This window comes from Thamnophis sirtalis, unplaced genomic scaffold (genome assembly GCF_051295495.1).
Source record: "Thamnophis sirtalis isolate CommonGarterSnake01/CBP01778 unplaced genomic scaffold, rThaSir2_p1.2 scaffold_2, whole genome shotgun sequence".
NCBI lineage: Eukaryota > Metazoa > Chordata > Lepidosauria > Squamata > Natricidae > Thamnophis > Thamnophis sirtalis.
This window is the reverse complement of record NW_028261382.1, coordinates 94,427,765-94,443,849: the sequence shown is the minus strand read 5'-3', so window position 1 is coordinate 94,443,849 and position 16,085 is coordinate 94,427,765.

Sequence of the window (16,085 nt, the reverse complement as noted above, 5' to 3'; positions counted from 1 at the left end):
AGCATTTTTGGCCTCCCAAAACCCCGCCCCCTTCGCAAAAACGGACACGCATAGCCTTTAGGAGGCTTCCAGAGTGCTCCTGGGGGCTGGGGAGGGTAGACATGAGCAAAAAACGGGCGGTTTTTTTGCTCATTTTTGGACCCCCCAGCCCCCAGGAGCACTCTATAAGCTTCCTAATGCCCTTTTTGACAAAAAACGGGCCCGTTTTCATGAAAAACAGGCCATTTTTGCTCAATTCTGCCGCCCCCCCCAGCCCCAAGGAGCATTCTATAAGCCTCCTAAAGGCTATCCATGCCCTTTTATTGACAAAAAACAGGCCTGTTTTCATGAAAAATGGGCCTGTTTTCATGAAAAAGGGGCCTGTTTTCGTGAAAAAGGGGCCTGTTTTCGTGAAAAAGGGGCCTGTTTTCGTGAAAAAGGGGCCTGTTTTCGTGAAAAACGGGCTGTTTTTGGCTGATTTTTGGGCTCTCCCCCCCCCAGGAACACTCTATAAGCCTCCTAAAGGCTATTCATGCCCCCCCCTTTTTTTGAAAAAAGGGGCCTGTTTTCGCAAAAACCAGGCCGTTTTGGGGAGGGTTGCAGAGTGCAAAAACGTTTTTTTAAAAATTGCCTCTGGTGCGTCTTATACTCTGAAATGTACGGTATATGGCATAGACAAGAGTACTTTGCAACCCAGAGTAACAGAGCTGGAAGGGACCTTGGATACCTAGTATCTCAAGCAGGAAATACTATGCCCGTGATGGCGAACCTATGGCACACGTGCAAGAAGTGGCATGCAGAGCCATCTCTCCAGGCACGCGAGCCGTCACCCACTGCTTTTCTGGGTTCCGGTGCACTGGCCAGATGGTCTTCAAACATGCATGCGCACCAGCCACCTGGTCTTCCGGTTTCTAGTGTGCACCGGGCCTCTGCTTTTCCAGTTTCCAGCACACACACAATTTACAAGAATAAGGTGGATTTGTTTTAATAAAACCCATCATTGCTTCTGCTCTGGAAAACAACATGCAAGTTGAAACTTCAACTTTAACTTTTAATAAATTTATATGCCGCCCAATCCCGTAGGACTCCGGGCAGCTTACAGAAACAAGATTAAAATAAGGAGTTAAAAATAGGAAAAGAGAAACAATTTAAAAATAGAAAAAAGAGAAACAATTTAAAAACGACGCACCATACACTCAATCTGAGAGGGGCTGGACCTCATTCTTGAGGTCAACAGCCCCAGGCCTGCCGGAATAGCCAGGTTTTAGTGGCTTTTCGGAAGGCCGAGAGAATGGGAAGGGTCCGGATCTCTACGGGTAGATCGTTCCACAGGGTCGGAGCAGCAACAGAGAAGGCCCTCCCCCGAGGGGCCGCCAGCCGGCATTGTCCGGTCGACGGTACCTGGAGAAGGCCTAGTCTGTGAGTTCTTATCGGCCGTTGGGAGGTATGTGGCAGGAGGCGGTCTCTCAGATATCCAGATATCTCTTAACTTTCCTCTTCTTTTCTAGACTTCTAGGGGGAAAAAAACATTCACCAAATTGCCAGTGATCAGATGGTTTGAAAATACCCACCTGGTGTACATAGTAGACACAGAGAAATATTACTGCTTCCTGCGTTGGGGTTGTAAGTCCCTTGAGGACATGGAAACTGATTTCCGGACCTCGTGCCAGGAGGACAGTAATGCCCAACTGGACATTTGCTGTTGACCAAGGAGGAGGAATTTGGAAGACAAAAGTACCTTGAAAAAAAAGCATAAAAAGGAAGAAAAATATCGAATTCCCGGGGCAAACATTTCACCATTTCTTAACGCGGCCAAACTCAATAAATAAGAATGCCCAAGGGCGATTTATTTCAAAACAGGATTCATATATTCCTGTTTAACCAAAATGGTTTACAGAAACATGGAAATCATAAAAGAAGAGAACCAGCAAGGGGGGGGGGAGGGAGAATGAGCAATGCATATCAATATAAAAGGGCTGGCAGCAAAACCTTTGCAGAGCAGAGCTCAAAGGCATTACAGGTCACGGGGTTCAAAGAAAACAGACTTGATCTTCTGGATGCTAAGTTAAGGGTTCTGGGAAGGATTATCTCACAAATGGGGGGGGGGCGCTTATTTAAAAGCCATCTCTAAAGCCTCCCCCCAAAAAATAATCTCATTTGTTGGGGGAATTCAGGGAAGAAGCTTGGAAGATGATCTTATGGTCCCATCAAGAACGGGTGGAAAAAGGGGAAGATTGATATGCTATTGCATTTCTTTCTTTCTTTCTTTCTTTCTTTCTTTCTTTCTTTCTTTCTTTCTTTCTTTCTTTCTTTCTTTCTTTCTTCGTTCATTCATTCATTTTATATCCCACCTTTATTATTTTTGTAAACAGTTCTCCCTTTATTTATTTATCAGCACAAATACAACAAAATGTAACAAAAAGGCAACAGTAAAAATATTGGGTTTCTGCCTGGATGGGGGTTGTAAAAATCTAATAGATACCTTTCACCCTGGCTTCACTGATAACAGATAAGAGCCTGTGGCCTAATGGCTAAGATGTCTGCCTAGTATGTAATATAGCCCAGATTCAAATCCCAGTAAGGGTATGGCTAGCTGATGAGAGCTAAATAGCTTGAAATAGATCTATACTAGTCTCCCTTTATTTATTTATCAGCACAAATACAACATATATATTGCCTGCAATGGACTACACAGTGGTCTTTTGATTCATTTCCCACTTCAGCATGAAAATGCCTAATCAGGGCAGGAAAATGAGGAACTACCAATCAGGTAAGGCCGCCCAAAGGCTGAAATGAAGACACACTTAGTCATACACAACCCCAACTGGGATGTCACCAATATCTCTTCTCCCTTGGTTGCCCTTAGCAAAGGCAAACATTTTCTAACTTATCCATCCCATTCAATGGGCCACCCCTGTTGACCATGTTCTTCTTTTGCACAGGGTGTCATGATTCTCCTTGTCTGCTCACCCATCGGGGCAGGGAAGGCAGCTGGCTTGCTTCTCCAAATCATTATATGACCCCGCTGGACAAGGCAGTGGATTAGCTGTTCCTTGAGGACAAAAATACCCTGGAAGAGAAATGGGCAAAGTATTGAAAGCAGCAGGGACCCCTCGTAGCCCAGGCAAGATTGAAGATGAGCACAAAGAAGTTCTCTCTCTCCCTTTCAGAGAAACTCTGAAAAAGGCTTCTGGAAATAATGAAAGTCTGTGTTTCTTTTAGGTCAGGACCAAAAAGAAGATGCCATGGACTCTTTTGTAAGAAAAGCGGAAATTGTGCTGCAGAGCATTAATCTCAAAACCTGGAGAGAAAAGCGTCTGAGAAAACACTATTTTTTTCTCGGTTTAATTCTTTGGGAGAGAAAAATGCAACTGGTAAGGAAATGCACACCTACACAGGCCTTTAAAAAAACAACAACATTCCATCGATTCACCCATTTCAGGAGATTTGTATCGGATTTTGTTCCACCCAATTTAAGATAGGAATTTTCTTACAGTCCCACTTGGAGATGCTAAGGACTGAATCTTTGCCCTTCTGAAGACATGCTACCCTACTGAGAGCTGACTGATTTTTGCTGGGGAAATAGATAATTATTTGAAGATCAAACCATCATTCATAGAGTTATGAAGGTAAAGGTTTCCCTCACATATATGTGCTAGTCGTTCCCGACTCTAGGGGGCAGTGCTCATCTCCGTTTCAAAGCCAAAGAGCCAGCGCCGTCTGAAGACATCTCCGTAGTCATGTGGCCAGCATGACTCAGCACCGAAGGCGTACGGAGCACTGTTTCCTTCCCACCAAAGGTGGTTCCTATTTTTCTACTTGCATTTTTACATCCTTTCGAACTGCTCGGTTGGCAGAAGCTGGGACAAGTAACGGGAGCTCACTCCATTACGCGGCACTAGGATTCGAACCACCGAATTGCCGACCTTTCTGATTGACAAGCTGAGCACCTTAGCCACTGAGCCTGTAGTGATTCCCTTAATAACCATGCCAAGAAAGAAAGGTCTTAAAATTGGGCACGGCTCACTTAACAACTGCCTTGCTTAGCAATGGAAATTCTGATCTCAATTGTGGTCATAAGTCAAGGGTTACCTATACAAGTCTTAGTCACTCTGCCCATTATGTTACCATGTGAAGACATGAAATTCAACCACTTGCCTTGAGGACAAGGACCTCCACTCTGGCTTGTGGTCAGTGGGTTGGGGAGCATTGAGCCCAAGACACAGAAGAATCCTTCTTGACATGGTCCCGTCGGGGCTGCCAACCCAGGAGTGTTGCAGAAGTGGCCTGGCAGACAAGGGGAGCACTCGACCTGTCAGAGTGTTAGAATATTCATGATTGGGAGAGACATGGTAACAAGGTCAGCCAATGAATAGGCATAGCAACTAAGTCAGCTAATGGGAGCTTAAACAGAACTGAGTCTGTGCTGAGAATCGAAACTGAAACTAGTCTGTCTGCTCTGAACTCTGAAACCAACTGTCCTCTCCTGCTTGTGTCCTGCTTGTAACGTCTACCAAGTTGAAAGAATCCACTATTGGTATAGTGCATTTATTCATCTGTTATTATGTGTATAAAGTAGTTAATGAATCCAGCTGAGTTATCTGTGTGCGCTTTCTGGATTTGATTTTTCTGCAACAAACTCTGACACAGAGTAAGGACAACTTTTCAGGGTGGTTTTCCAGCTGAAATTCAGCATCTTCATGGGAGGGAAAAACCTGTTCAAAGAGGTCTCTTCAGTTAGAAATATCTGATTTTTCAACACAAAGGAAATGACCTTCCCTGTGTACCTTTGAAACCACAGCATGTATTACAGCACTTTTGAAAGGACACTAAAAGCTCAATTTTCCAAAGCTGTAGTTCTCCTTACTTTAAGACTGTTCTGTCTCCCCCATTCTCTAAGAAAAGCCCCCAGTCTTGTTTTTAAGAAATTAAAAAGTTTGAGTTGTATCAGTTGCGCTGATTGTTTGTCTACCCATATCTGCCTAAGATGCAATACAGCACAGGTTCGATTCCCAGTAAGGGTATGGCTAGCTGATGAGAGCTAAATATCTTAGATATAGATCTATACTAGTCTCCCTTTATTTATTTATCAGCACAAATACAACAAATGTAACAAAAAGGCAACAGTAAAAAATATTGGGTTTCTGACTGGATGGTCTCTTGTGACGAGCCGAAGGACAGAGAATGGAAGTAGTGATCTTCCTCCCATTTTTGGGCATACCGGGGGTTGTAAAATCTAAATAGATACCTTTCACCCTGGCTTGGCTGATAAGGAGTCGAACTCTGTAGCTTAGTGGTTAACACATCTGCCTAAGATGCAATACAGCACAGGTTCAATTCCCAGTAAGGGTATGGCTAGCTGATGAGAGCTAAATAGCTTGAAATAGATCTATACTAGTCTCCCTTTATTTATTTATCAGCACAAATACAACATACATACATACATGATAGATAGATGATAGATGATAGATGATAGATGATAGATGATAGATGATAGATGATAGATGATAGATGATAGATGATAGATGATAGATGATAGATGATAGATGAATAGATAGATAGATAGATAGATAGATAGATAGATAGATAGATAGATAGATAGATAGATAATATCTACATACATCTACATACCATTCAAAAGAGATAGTTGGAAAACTAAAAGACCACAACAGATTCGGACAGTGAGGAGGTTGGGGAGGAACATGGGCCAGTCCTGGAGTCTGGGGAAGGCTCTGATGAGGGCTCAGTGTCGGAGGCAGAGTTGGGGCCAGAGCCATCTGACAGTTCTCAGGTGACAAAGAGCTGCTCCTTGTCCCCAGAAGATATTTGGTGCCCATTGAGAAAGACTGGGCCAACCTATCTACCCGACAAAAGGCCTCCAGCTCTAAGGGGATAGGATTAAGACATGACCCTCCAGGACATAATAGGATTATCTATCACCAGAGCTGGGACATGGGACAACCAAGCCCCTACATTACATCAGCCCAAGGTTCAACCATGACCCCACATGGCCTCATGGGATTCTGACAGCAACCAATAGAATACATGGCACAGGAACAGGAAGCTCAAGTTCAAAGCCCAAGAGAGGGTATAAATAACACTCATTCTCCACTCCATGTGGTCAGCTACCCAGAATCACACCTGCTTGCTGGTTCTGCTTCACCATTCAAACCATCTCTCCAATCAGCCTCCAGGTTTCCAGTATCTTTCTCCCCACTTGGAACTCAATCCAGATGGACATTTCTTCCAACAGAAAGAACAACGATCTTCTTATGTTGGCCTTACCTCTGAATGTAACCTCGATCCAGCAGCAAATGTTCCCATCGGACAAGGATTGGGAATAATGGTACCCCTTGGGCAGTAATAGCCAGAAGGGCATGGACCGGCTTGAACTGTGATGGAAAAGAGAGAGGGGGAAAGAGGGCAAAGGAAAAATTTATTGCAAACAATGTCTTCCTTGCTTTGATTTTCTAATTTAATTCTCCACATTTGGACTTCTAAGCTTTCCTTCTTATGTCTCCACATTTTTAAAAAAAATAAGATGATGTGTTTGAACAGGTTCTCATTTCTCAGGACCCTGGTTTCACCTTATTTCTAATGGTATGCATCCACTGAGGAGTCTTATTTACATATGATTTAAATGAGGGCCATCACTTTGGTGAATGAGCCACAGCGGTGCAGTGGTGAGAGTGCAGTACTGCAGGCTACTTCTGCTGACTGTCGGCCGACTGCAGTTTGGCAGTTCGAATCTCACCAGGCTCAAGGTTGAATCAGCCTTCCGAGGTGGGTAAAATGAGGACCCAGATTGTTGGGGGCAGAAGGATCACTTTGTAAACCATTTAGAGAGAGCTGTAAATCACTGTGAAGTCTAAGTGCTATTGCCATTTTTTTCCTTCCTTCCTTCCTTCCTTCCTTCCTTCCTTCCTTCCTTCCTTCCTTCCTTCCTTCCTTCCTTCCTTCCTTCCTTCCTTCCTTCCTTCCTGTTAGAATGCAATATTGCAGGCTAATTCTTCCAACTGCTAGCAGTTCGACCTTCACCGGCTCAAAGTTGACTCCACCTTCCATCCTTCCGAGGTGGATAAAATGAGGACCCAGATTGTTGGGCGCAAGAGGATCACTTTGTAAACCATTTAGAGAGAGCTGTAAATCACTGTGAAGTCTAAGTGCTATTGCTATTTTCCTTCCTTCCTTCCTTCCTTCCTTCCTTCCTTCCTTCCTTCCTTCCTTCCTTCCTTCCTTCTTTCCTGTTAGAATGCAATATTGCAGGCTAATTCTTCCAACTGCTAGCAGTTCGACCTTCACCGGCTCAAGGTTGACTCAGCCTTCCATCCTTCCGAGGTGGGTGAAATGAGGACCCGGATTGTTGTTGGGGGCAATATGCTGACTCTGTAAACCGCTTAGAGAGGGCTCAAAGCCCTATGAAGCGGTATATAAGTCTAACTGCTATTGCTATTGCTATGTCAGCTGTTTGTCTTCCCCCTCGTATTCAGACTCTGATGGGGGCATGGCAGCTATGGGGCATGTTTTCCACCTTGTTTTGTCTAAGGAAGAAGCCTTTCCAAGTGGGGTAACAAGGCCACACTATCTGCAATGGAAGGAGATCAGATCTGAGATTAGTTTCATCCAATGAAGTCATGAGTATTGGTATGCCTTTACTGGGAAGGTATTTTTGGTCAATGACGGCAATGAACCTTTTATGAAATGGGAAGACTGGAGCAAAGTACAGCAGATGTGGCAAAGCTAATACTCCATATGAAGCCACAATCCAACCACATTGAACAAGAACAGTACAACCACTTAAGGGGAGGACCAATACAAAGGCCTTCCAAACAAGAGCAAGACTACCATTGAGTTGGGCATTAGGGTTGGGACGATCGGAGCCTTGAGTGCAGTAAAATCCTTCCTGGCATTCTCCCGTGACTTCTGTTGCATTCTGATATAGGCAGAACTTTCCACCATCACAAACTTGGCATTCGACCAAACTTCTTCTTCCTTGGAGAGGGTTGTAGGTCCCTGGAGGGCAAGGTATCCAGTCCAAGCCAGTTCCTTCTGGGCAGTAAAAACCTAGAAGGAAATTGTGGAACTATCTAAATAGACGCCTGTTAATCTCTTTCTGTCAATATCTTCACTGTTTTTACAGATGCAGGCACCATACATGCAACCACGTGGATCTATCTTGGGTAAATGTCCTGGAATGGATACGGATTATGAAGATATAGGTGTGCATGCAGATCTCCAATGTGTGATCAATAATTGAAATATTTTAATTGGTGATGAATGTTGGTGTGAAATATACTAACTGTATTGGATTTCTCGAGTCTCATAGGCTATAGATGAAAACACATTATGTAATCAAATTTACCTTCACATGACATTGCTTCTATCTTCTATTATCAATCAATCTTCTATCGTCTCTTCTATCATCTTCTACATCCATCCATATCTATCTATCTATCTATCTATCTATCTATCTATCTATCTATCTATCTATCTATCTATCTATCCATCCATCCATCCATCCATCCATCATCCATCATCCATCTATCTATATTCTCTCTCACATCTATATCTACCTATCTACCTACTTACTTACATCTATCTATCTATCTATCTATCTATCTATCTATCTATCTATCTATCTATCTATCTATCTATCCATCCATCCATCATCTCTATTCTCTCTTTCATCTATATCTACCTACCTACCTACATCTATCTATCTACATCTGTCTGTCTAAATGTCTGTCTATTTATATCTATCTATCTATCTATCTATCTATCTATCTATCTATCTATCTATCTATCTATCCATCCATCCATCCATCCATCATCCATCATCCATCTATTCTCTCTCACATCTATATCTACCTATCTACCTACTTACTTACATCTATCTATCTATCTATCTATCTATCTATCTATCTATCCATCCATCCATCCATCCATCCATCATCTCTATTCTCTCTTTCATCTATATCTACCTACCTACCTACATCTATCTATCTACATCTGTCTGTCTAAATGTCTGTCTATTTATATCTATCTATCTATCTATCTATCATCTATCTATCTATCTATCTATCTATCTATCTATCTATCTATCTATCATCTATCTATCTATCTATCTATCTATCTATCTACCTCTCTCTCTCTCTCTCTCTCTCTATCTATCTATCTATCTCATCCATCCATCTATCCATCTATCTATATCTATATCTAATCTCTATCTAACATCTATCTAATCCATTTATCAACATTTTATGCCATCCAAAAACTGAAGCTCACTGGATGGCTTAAAATACGGGAACTACTGAGAACGCAGCGTAATTTAGAAGGGAAAAGGAGGCAGATGAATGGAGGGAACTGAAAGGGATTGCAAACAAAAACATCCTCATTTTACGGATAATTTTGGGAGTTCTCTCATTTGTTTCCCAGAAATGCCAAACTGAATAATCCTGTTGACTCAGAGAGAGAATGAAAAGAAGGAAATCTATTCATATCTATAAAGATGCAGACACACCACCATGGCTAGGAGCCCACCCTTTTCAAGAAAGAGCCAGAGTTGGGGAAGTGTGGATGTAAGGATCTCTGCAGTGCAGAGTTTTGATAGATGAAACAGCTTCCTGCACTCACCTTTGGGACATAACTGTGGCAAATGACCAGGTATACAGTACTTCCCTTCTCGACACGAGGGGCACCGTTCTTTTCCATGGGTCGCTGCCATGTAGGTGCCAGGAAGACAGGGAACTGGGGCTGCACTGCCTGAGGGACAGTAGTGACCTACAGGGCAGGGGGCACCTGAAATCCCATCAGTGGGTCTTGGGGTGGCAGATCTTGCAATGCAATAAAACCTACCAAAGTAGCGAGAGAAACAAATATTAATAATGAGGGATATATACGTATGTACGTATGTACGTACGTACGTACGGTATGTATGTATGTATGTATGTATGTATGTGTATATATCTATATCTATATCTATATCTATATCTATATCTATATCATCTATATCTATATCTATATCTATATCTATATCTATATCTATATCTATATCTATAATCTATAATCTATAATCTATAATCTATAATCTATAATCTATAATCTATAATCTATCTATCTATCTATCTATCTATCTATCTATCTATCTATCTATCTATCTATCTATCTATCTATCTATCTATCTATCTATCTTACTTGGGGACTCCCACTCTAGGGTGGTGGGGTTATCTCCGTTTCCAAGAACCAGCACTGTCCGAAGACGTCTCCGTTGTCATGTGGCCAACATGACTCAAGGCCAAAGGTGCACAGAGCTGAAGAAGCTTCTTGGATGAGGCACTTCTTCAGAGCTGAAGAAGCTTCTTGGATGAGAAGTGAAACGTCTTCAAAGAAAAACCAGAAAGCCCAGTTGCTTCTTGAAAAAGCACCATTGGGACCTACATAATGGGACCTACATTGGAACCTCCTTCCTCCTCCTATTTTCCCCACAACAACAACCCTGTGAGGTGGGTTGGGCTGAGAGAGAGGGACTGGCCCAATATCTACCAGCCAGTTTTTAATGCTTAAGATGTGACTACAACTCACCATCTCCTAGTTTCTAGCCCGGTGCCTTCACCACTAGACCAAACTCAATAAGGATCAGGGAGAGCTAAGAAATAATTTGCAGAGGAATGCCAAATGTTAATAAAAGGTTGGATAAAATAAGGGAAAGTAAAAGAAAAAAATACAGCTGGACACTTAATATCTGCAACTGAATCTATTGTTTGATTATGTCAGAGTATATTCATGAACTGGAATCGGGCAAAGCAACAAGATCAGCCAATGGGAGCTGAAACACATTGGAGCCTGGGCATGGCTTAGCTCTATAGCTCTGAGTCTGTGCTGGGCTCAAAAGCTAGTCTTCTGCTGGATCTGAAACTAATCTCTCCTCTCTACCACGTTGGAAGAACCTCTATTGGTATGGTATATATGTCTCATGTGTTCCTATGTTTATAAAGAGAAGTTAATGAATCCTACTGAATCAGTTACCTGTGTGTACTTTCTGGATTTGATTTCTGCAACACACTGACAGATTATATGGCACACATATATAGACAGAAATATCCACATTCATAAATTAAAGGGGAAGACGTCTCTGGTACATACCCAGCATCACAGTGGCCAGATGGGGACACAAGGCCGGTGCTATTGCAGTAGTAACCTCCAGGGCAAGACTTGCAACTCTGGAGATCTGGGTTCCCGTCATCTCCAGACCACGTTCCAGCTGGGCAGGTCAATGGAATGAGAGCTCCTAGAAGGAGAGCAATGGGTCCATTTGGCCAATGAAGAAGAGACGTTTGAAGGAGCCAAACTGAAGGAGAGGTTCCTGTACCTGAAAGGCAGTAGTGCCCAGCAGGACAAGGCTGTCCAGATACTCCATCAGTTGGGTTCGGGATGTGAACTCCACCTTTGCACCAAAATCCTGCAGCGCAATCACCTAAACATAAAGGAAAATCTTGTTTTGACCTAGGCTTCCCCAGCAGCACGAAGTCCTCGTCCCGATAAGCCCTTTTTATTTAATTTACAGTGAATTCCTCTCCAGCAAAGTCTTTCCTCTCCCACAGTCTTTCAAAATAGTTCACAATTACCGACCTTTATCAGGCTTGGAGAGTGGCCGGGCCGATATCTTTCAGATGCCGCAATACTTGGCAAGAATGCAGGAATGAACTAATTGTCTCCTGCAAACTCCACTCCCCTTTTGCTCCTCTTTTATTCTCCATGGGAGGGGCCATTCACTGTCCACCTGTGGTCTTACTCTCAAGTCGACCCTTGTTCCTTAGCTGTTCCCTTCGTCTGGCAACTCCGTGGTCCTGTGGCCGGCATGACTCAATGTCGAAGGCGCATGGAACACTGTCACCATCCCACTAAAGGTGGTCCCTATTTTTCTACTCGTATTTTACGTGCTTTCGAACTGCTAGGTAGGCAGAAGCTGGGACAAGTAACGGGAACACACTCCATTACGCAGCACTAGGGATTCGAACCACTGAATTGCAGACCTTTCTGATCGTCTTAGCCCCTGAGCCTGCAGTGATTCTATTAATAACCATGCCAAAAAGAAAGGTCATAAAATTGAGCACGGCTCACTTAACAACTGCTTTGCCTAGCAGTGGAAATTCTGATCTCAGTTATGGTCATACATAAGTCAAGGGCTACCTATACAAGTCTTAGTCACTCTGTCCATTATGTTACTGTTGTGGCCTAGCAGGTGCTGTTGGAGCTGCCGCCAGACTCTGACAGCGAGGGGTCTTATGAGTCGGCCCTGGAGGAGGTGGAGAACCCTGGACAGTGTGCCGACTCCGAGCAGGGTGAGGAGAGACTGGTTGGCCACCAGGTGGTGCTGGAACCTTGGATCAGAGGGAGTGATCAGGAAAACACTTGTGAGTTGTTTCAGGATGCACGCCGTCGAAGGGCTACTCGGTGGCAAGAACAACTGCGTAATCATAGGAGATGATTACACTCAGTTGATGCTTATTAAGATCCTCTCCTGATTATAAAAGAGACTGCTTGTGCCATGCCCTTTTGCAGAAGTCAACGTTCACGTTAAGGACTAATCAGAAACAAACTTGGCAGGCTGGATTGCTGCCAGAGTTTGTGTGCATTGCTGCCAAGCTTTGTAGGACTTGCTGCCAGAGTGCTTATCTTTGTTTATGTGGCTTGCAGCCAACGAGAGTCTTGACTGATTAAAAGAAGCCTTTTTAGTTACGTAGGTTTTGGCTTTCGTTCCTGGATGGAGAAGGGGGGGGGTCCGAACGTGTTATCATGTGAAGGCGTGAAATTCAACCACTTGCAAAGGGGCCAGTTCTTCATTTCTGGCACAGAGCATACAAAATACGCTTCCTAAAACATTAACCCCACCCTTAACCTTGGACTTCCTTTTCTGCCTTGCCTGTTGGTCCTGCCAATCCGGGAGATGAACAATATTTTCCTGGTGGGCAGTTTTGACATTCCAGAATCTTTGTCAACCTTGGCTTGTCTCCAAAGGTCCCCAGGGGGCAGCTGTACTGTGTGGCCCACTGTGTCCCTGGGGGGCAGTAAAATCCTTGTGGACATGGGTAGAGGGTATAATTGCTGACAGGTCCTTCCCGACTGTCACAGTAATAACCTGAAACAAGGAAGTAGAGAACTGAAGTTGGACACTGATTGAGTGCAACAGGAGAGAAGAAATCTGCAGTGATTTTTCAGCCGTAGGTGATGTCAGGGTTACAACTAACACCCATAACGAAAGAAGACTCCAAGGCTTGAGGTTTCTCAAAGTCCCACTTTATTATTTATTGGCACGTCTGGGAAAACTTGAAGTTTTCAGGTTTCCCCCACCCAAATGAAAGTTCAAGTTCCTATAGCTACAATTTTTGGCTACAGTATTGATTTGGAGAAATGGGGAAAAAAATGGAAATGAAAATTATAAATTGACAATGGCAGTAGCCTACAAGGAAAATAGGTATAATATGTTCTATAGATGGCATCTCCCACCAGCGAGACTGGCTAAAATCTACCCGAACCTATCACTGGACTGTTGGAAATGTAGGTAAAATTAAGGAACATATTACCACATGTGATGATTATGCCCAAAGGCTAAACAATATTGGAGTAGAATAAGAAAATGGCTCGAAGAAATTACTAAGCAGCAAATAGATATGAAACCAGAACTATTTCTAATGGGAATATCTACAAGGAAACATGACAAAAAAACCCCACAATATTTAATTATACATATCATAACGGCAGCGAGAATCACATATCCACAAATGTGGAAGACTAATAATATACCAACAGAGGGGAATGTTATAATGAAAGTATTAGAGTGTGCAGAGATGGACACGTTTACAAAAGATATAAAAGAAAAAGAGGAAACAGAATGTTATATGGTATGGAATGAGTGGTGCAAATGGCTAGAGGAGAGGTGTAAAGCTTAAGGAAAGACGAAATGAAGAAGACACAAGAGTTAGAAATTAGCAAGGTATAAATAGAGATGAAAAAACATCCATGCATGAAATGAAGGATTGTAAATTAAGGAATGTATATAATAGTATCATATGAATAGACAAAGGGAAACTGAAATAAGGGGGGAGAAGTATATTTACAATGGATGTATACCGATGTGGAAATGTTGTACAGAAGGAAATTGCAAAAAATATATATAATAATTGTCTTTTTAAAAAGAAAGTTCAAGTTCCCGCCCAGCATCCACATGTCCATCACATGGGCCAATCAGGCATCATCCAAAACAGGAGATGCCTCCCAGTCACACCACTGCGGTTTCAGGGCAAGGTGTCCTTGACTCTCTGAGAAAGGAATGTTGTTTAGACTATATATCTCCCATACACTATACAATCCCCCCTCCCATTTTTTCACAGCAGAAAATTGTGGCTGGCCTGAAGGCCTGATGTAAAATATGGCTTCCAAGTCTGACAGGTGAAGATCTTGAGTGCCAAACACCTCTTGAATTGAGAGGTAAACATCCTCCTTCATGATTTGCTTTTATTCTCTCTATTTTAATTTTTTATTTTGTAAATGTGTTTCTGTAAGCCGCCCGGAGTCCTTCGGGATTGGGCAGCCTATAAATTTATTAAACAGTTAAACAGATTTCCAAGATCTTCTTCTTAGTAGAAGATCTTCTGTACCTTTCTGGTAGCCCCACTTACCTTCCTTGCATTCTCCAGTGGGGATGGTCAGTCCAGAACCCTCACAGTAAAACCCCGAAGGGCAGAGTTGACATTCAGAGACTGCAGTTTGGCCAAATCGATTTGAGAAGGTCCCTGGTGGGCAGAGGCTGGGCGCCGTAGACCCCACAGCTACGAGGGGAAAAGAGGTTGCAAGAAACAAGGGTTAGAGAGCCATTAAAACTGAAGTGGACACTCTCCCGCCATCGAGGTTTTGGCTCCAGATACTCCTGTCTAGATCAGGAAAAGAAAAAGATGCTAGATAAACAATATGATGTACTTCATTTTTTAAAAAAATTCTAGCCTTTCTACAAGGTGGCCGGGAGTTTTTCCCCTGCAGAAGAAGCAAGTTATAGAAAAGATTGTGCTGCGAATATCAGAATATAGAAAGTGATATGAAGGCAGGAGACAAAATAAGTATTCATTGCCAGCAGGAGGTTTTGCCAGAAGAATCCTCATAGAATTTTTTATTGGCCAGGTGTGATTGGACACACAAGGAATTTGTCTTTGGTAGAACAGTACAGAACAGAACAGAACAGAATAGAATTCTTTATTGGCCAGGTTGATTGGACACACAAGGAATTTGTCTTTGGTAGAACAGAACAGAATAGAATTCTTTATTGGCCAGGTTGATTGGACACACAAGGAATTTGTCTTTGGTAGAACAGAATAGAATAGAATAGAACAGAACAGAACAGAATAGAATTCTTTATTGGCCAGGTTGATTGGACACACAAGGAATTTGTCTTTGGTAGAACAGAACAGAACAGAACAGAATAGAATTCTTGATTGGCCGAGTGTGATTGGACACACAAGGAATTTGTCTTTGGTAGAACAGTACAGAACAGAACAGAACAGAACAGAATAGAATTCTTTATTGGCCAGGTTGATTGGACACACAAGGAATTTGTCTTTGGTAGAACAGAATAGAATAGAATAGAACAGAACAGAACAGAATAGAATTCTTTATTGGCCAGGTTGATTGGACACACAAGGAATTTGTCTTTGGTAGAACAGAACAGAACAGAATAGAATTCTTGATTGGCCGAGTGTGATTGGACACACAAGGAATTTGTCTTTGGTAGAACAGTACAGAACAGAACAGAACAGAACAGAATAGAATTCTTTATTGGCCAGGTTGATTGGACACACAAGGAATTTGTCTTTGGTAGAACAGAACAGAATAGAATTCTTTATTGGCCAGGTTGATTGGACACACAAGGAATTTGTCGTTGGTAGAACAGTACAGAACAGAACAGAACAGAATAGAATAGAATTCTTTATTGGCCAGGTGTGATTGGACACACAAGGAATTTGTCTTTGGTAGAACAGAACAGAATAGAATTCTTTATTGGCCAGGTTGATTGGACACACAAGGAATTTGTCGTTGGTAGAACAGTACAGTACAGA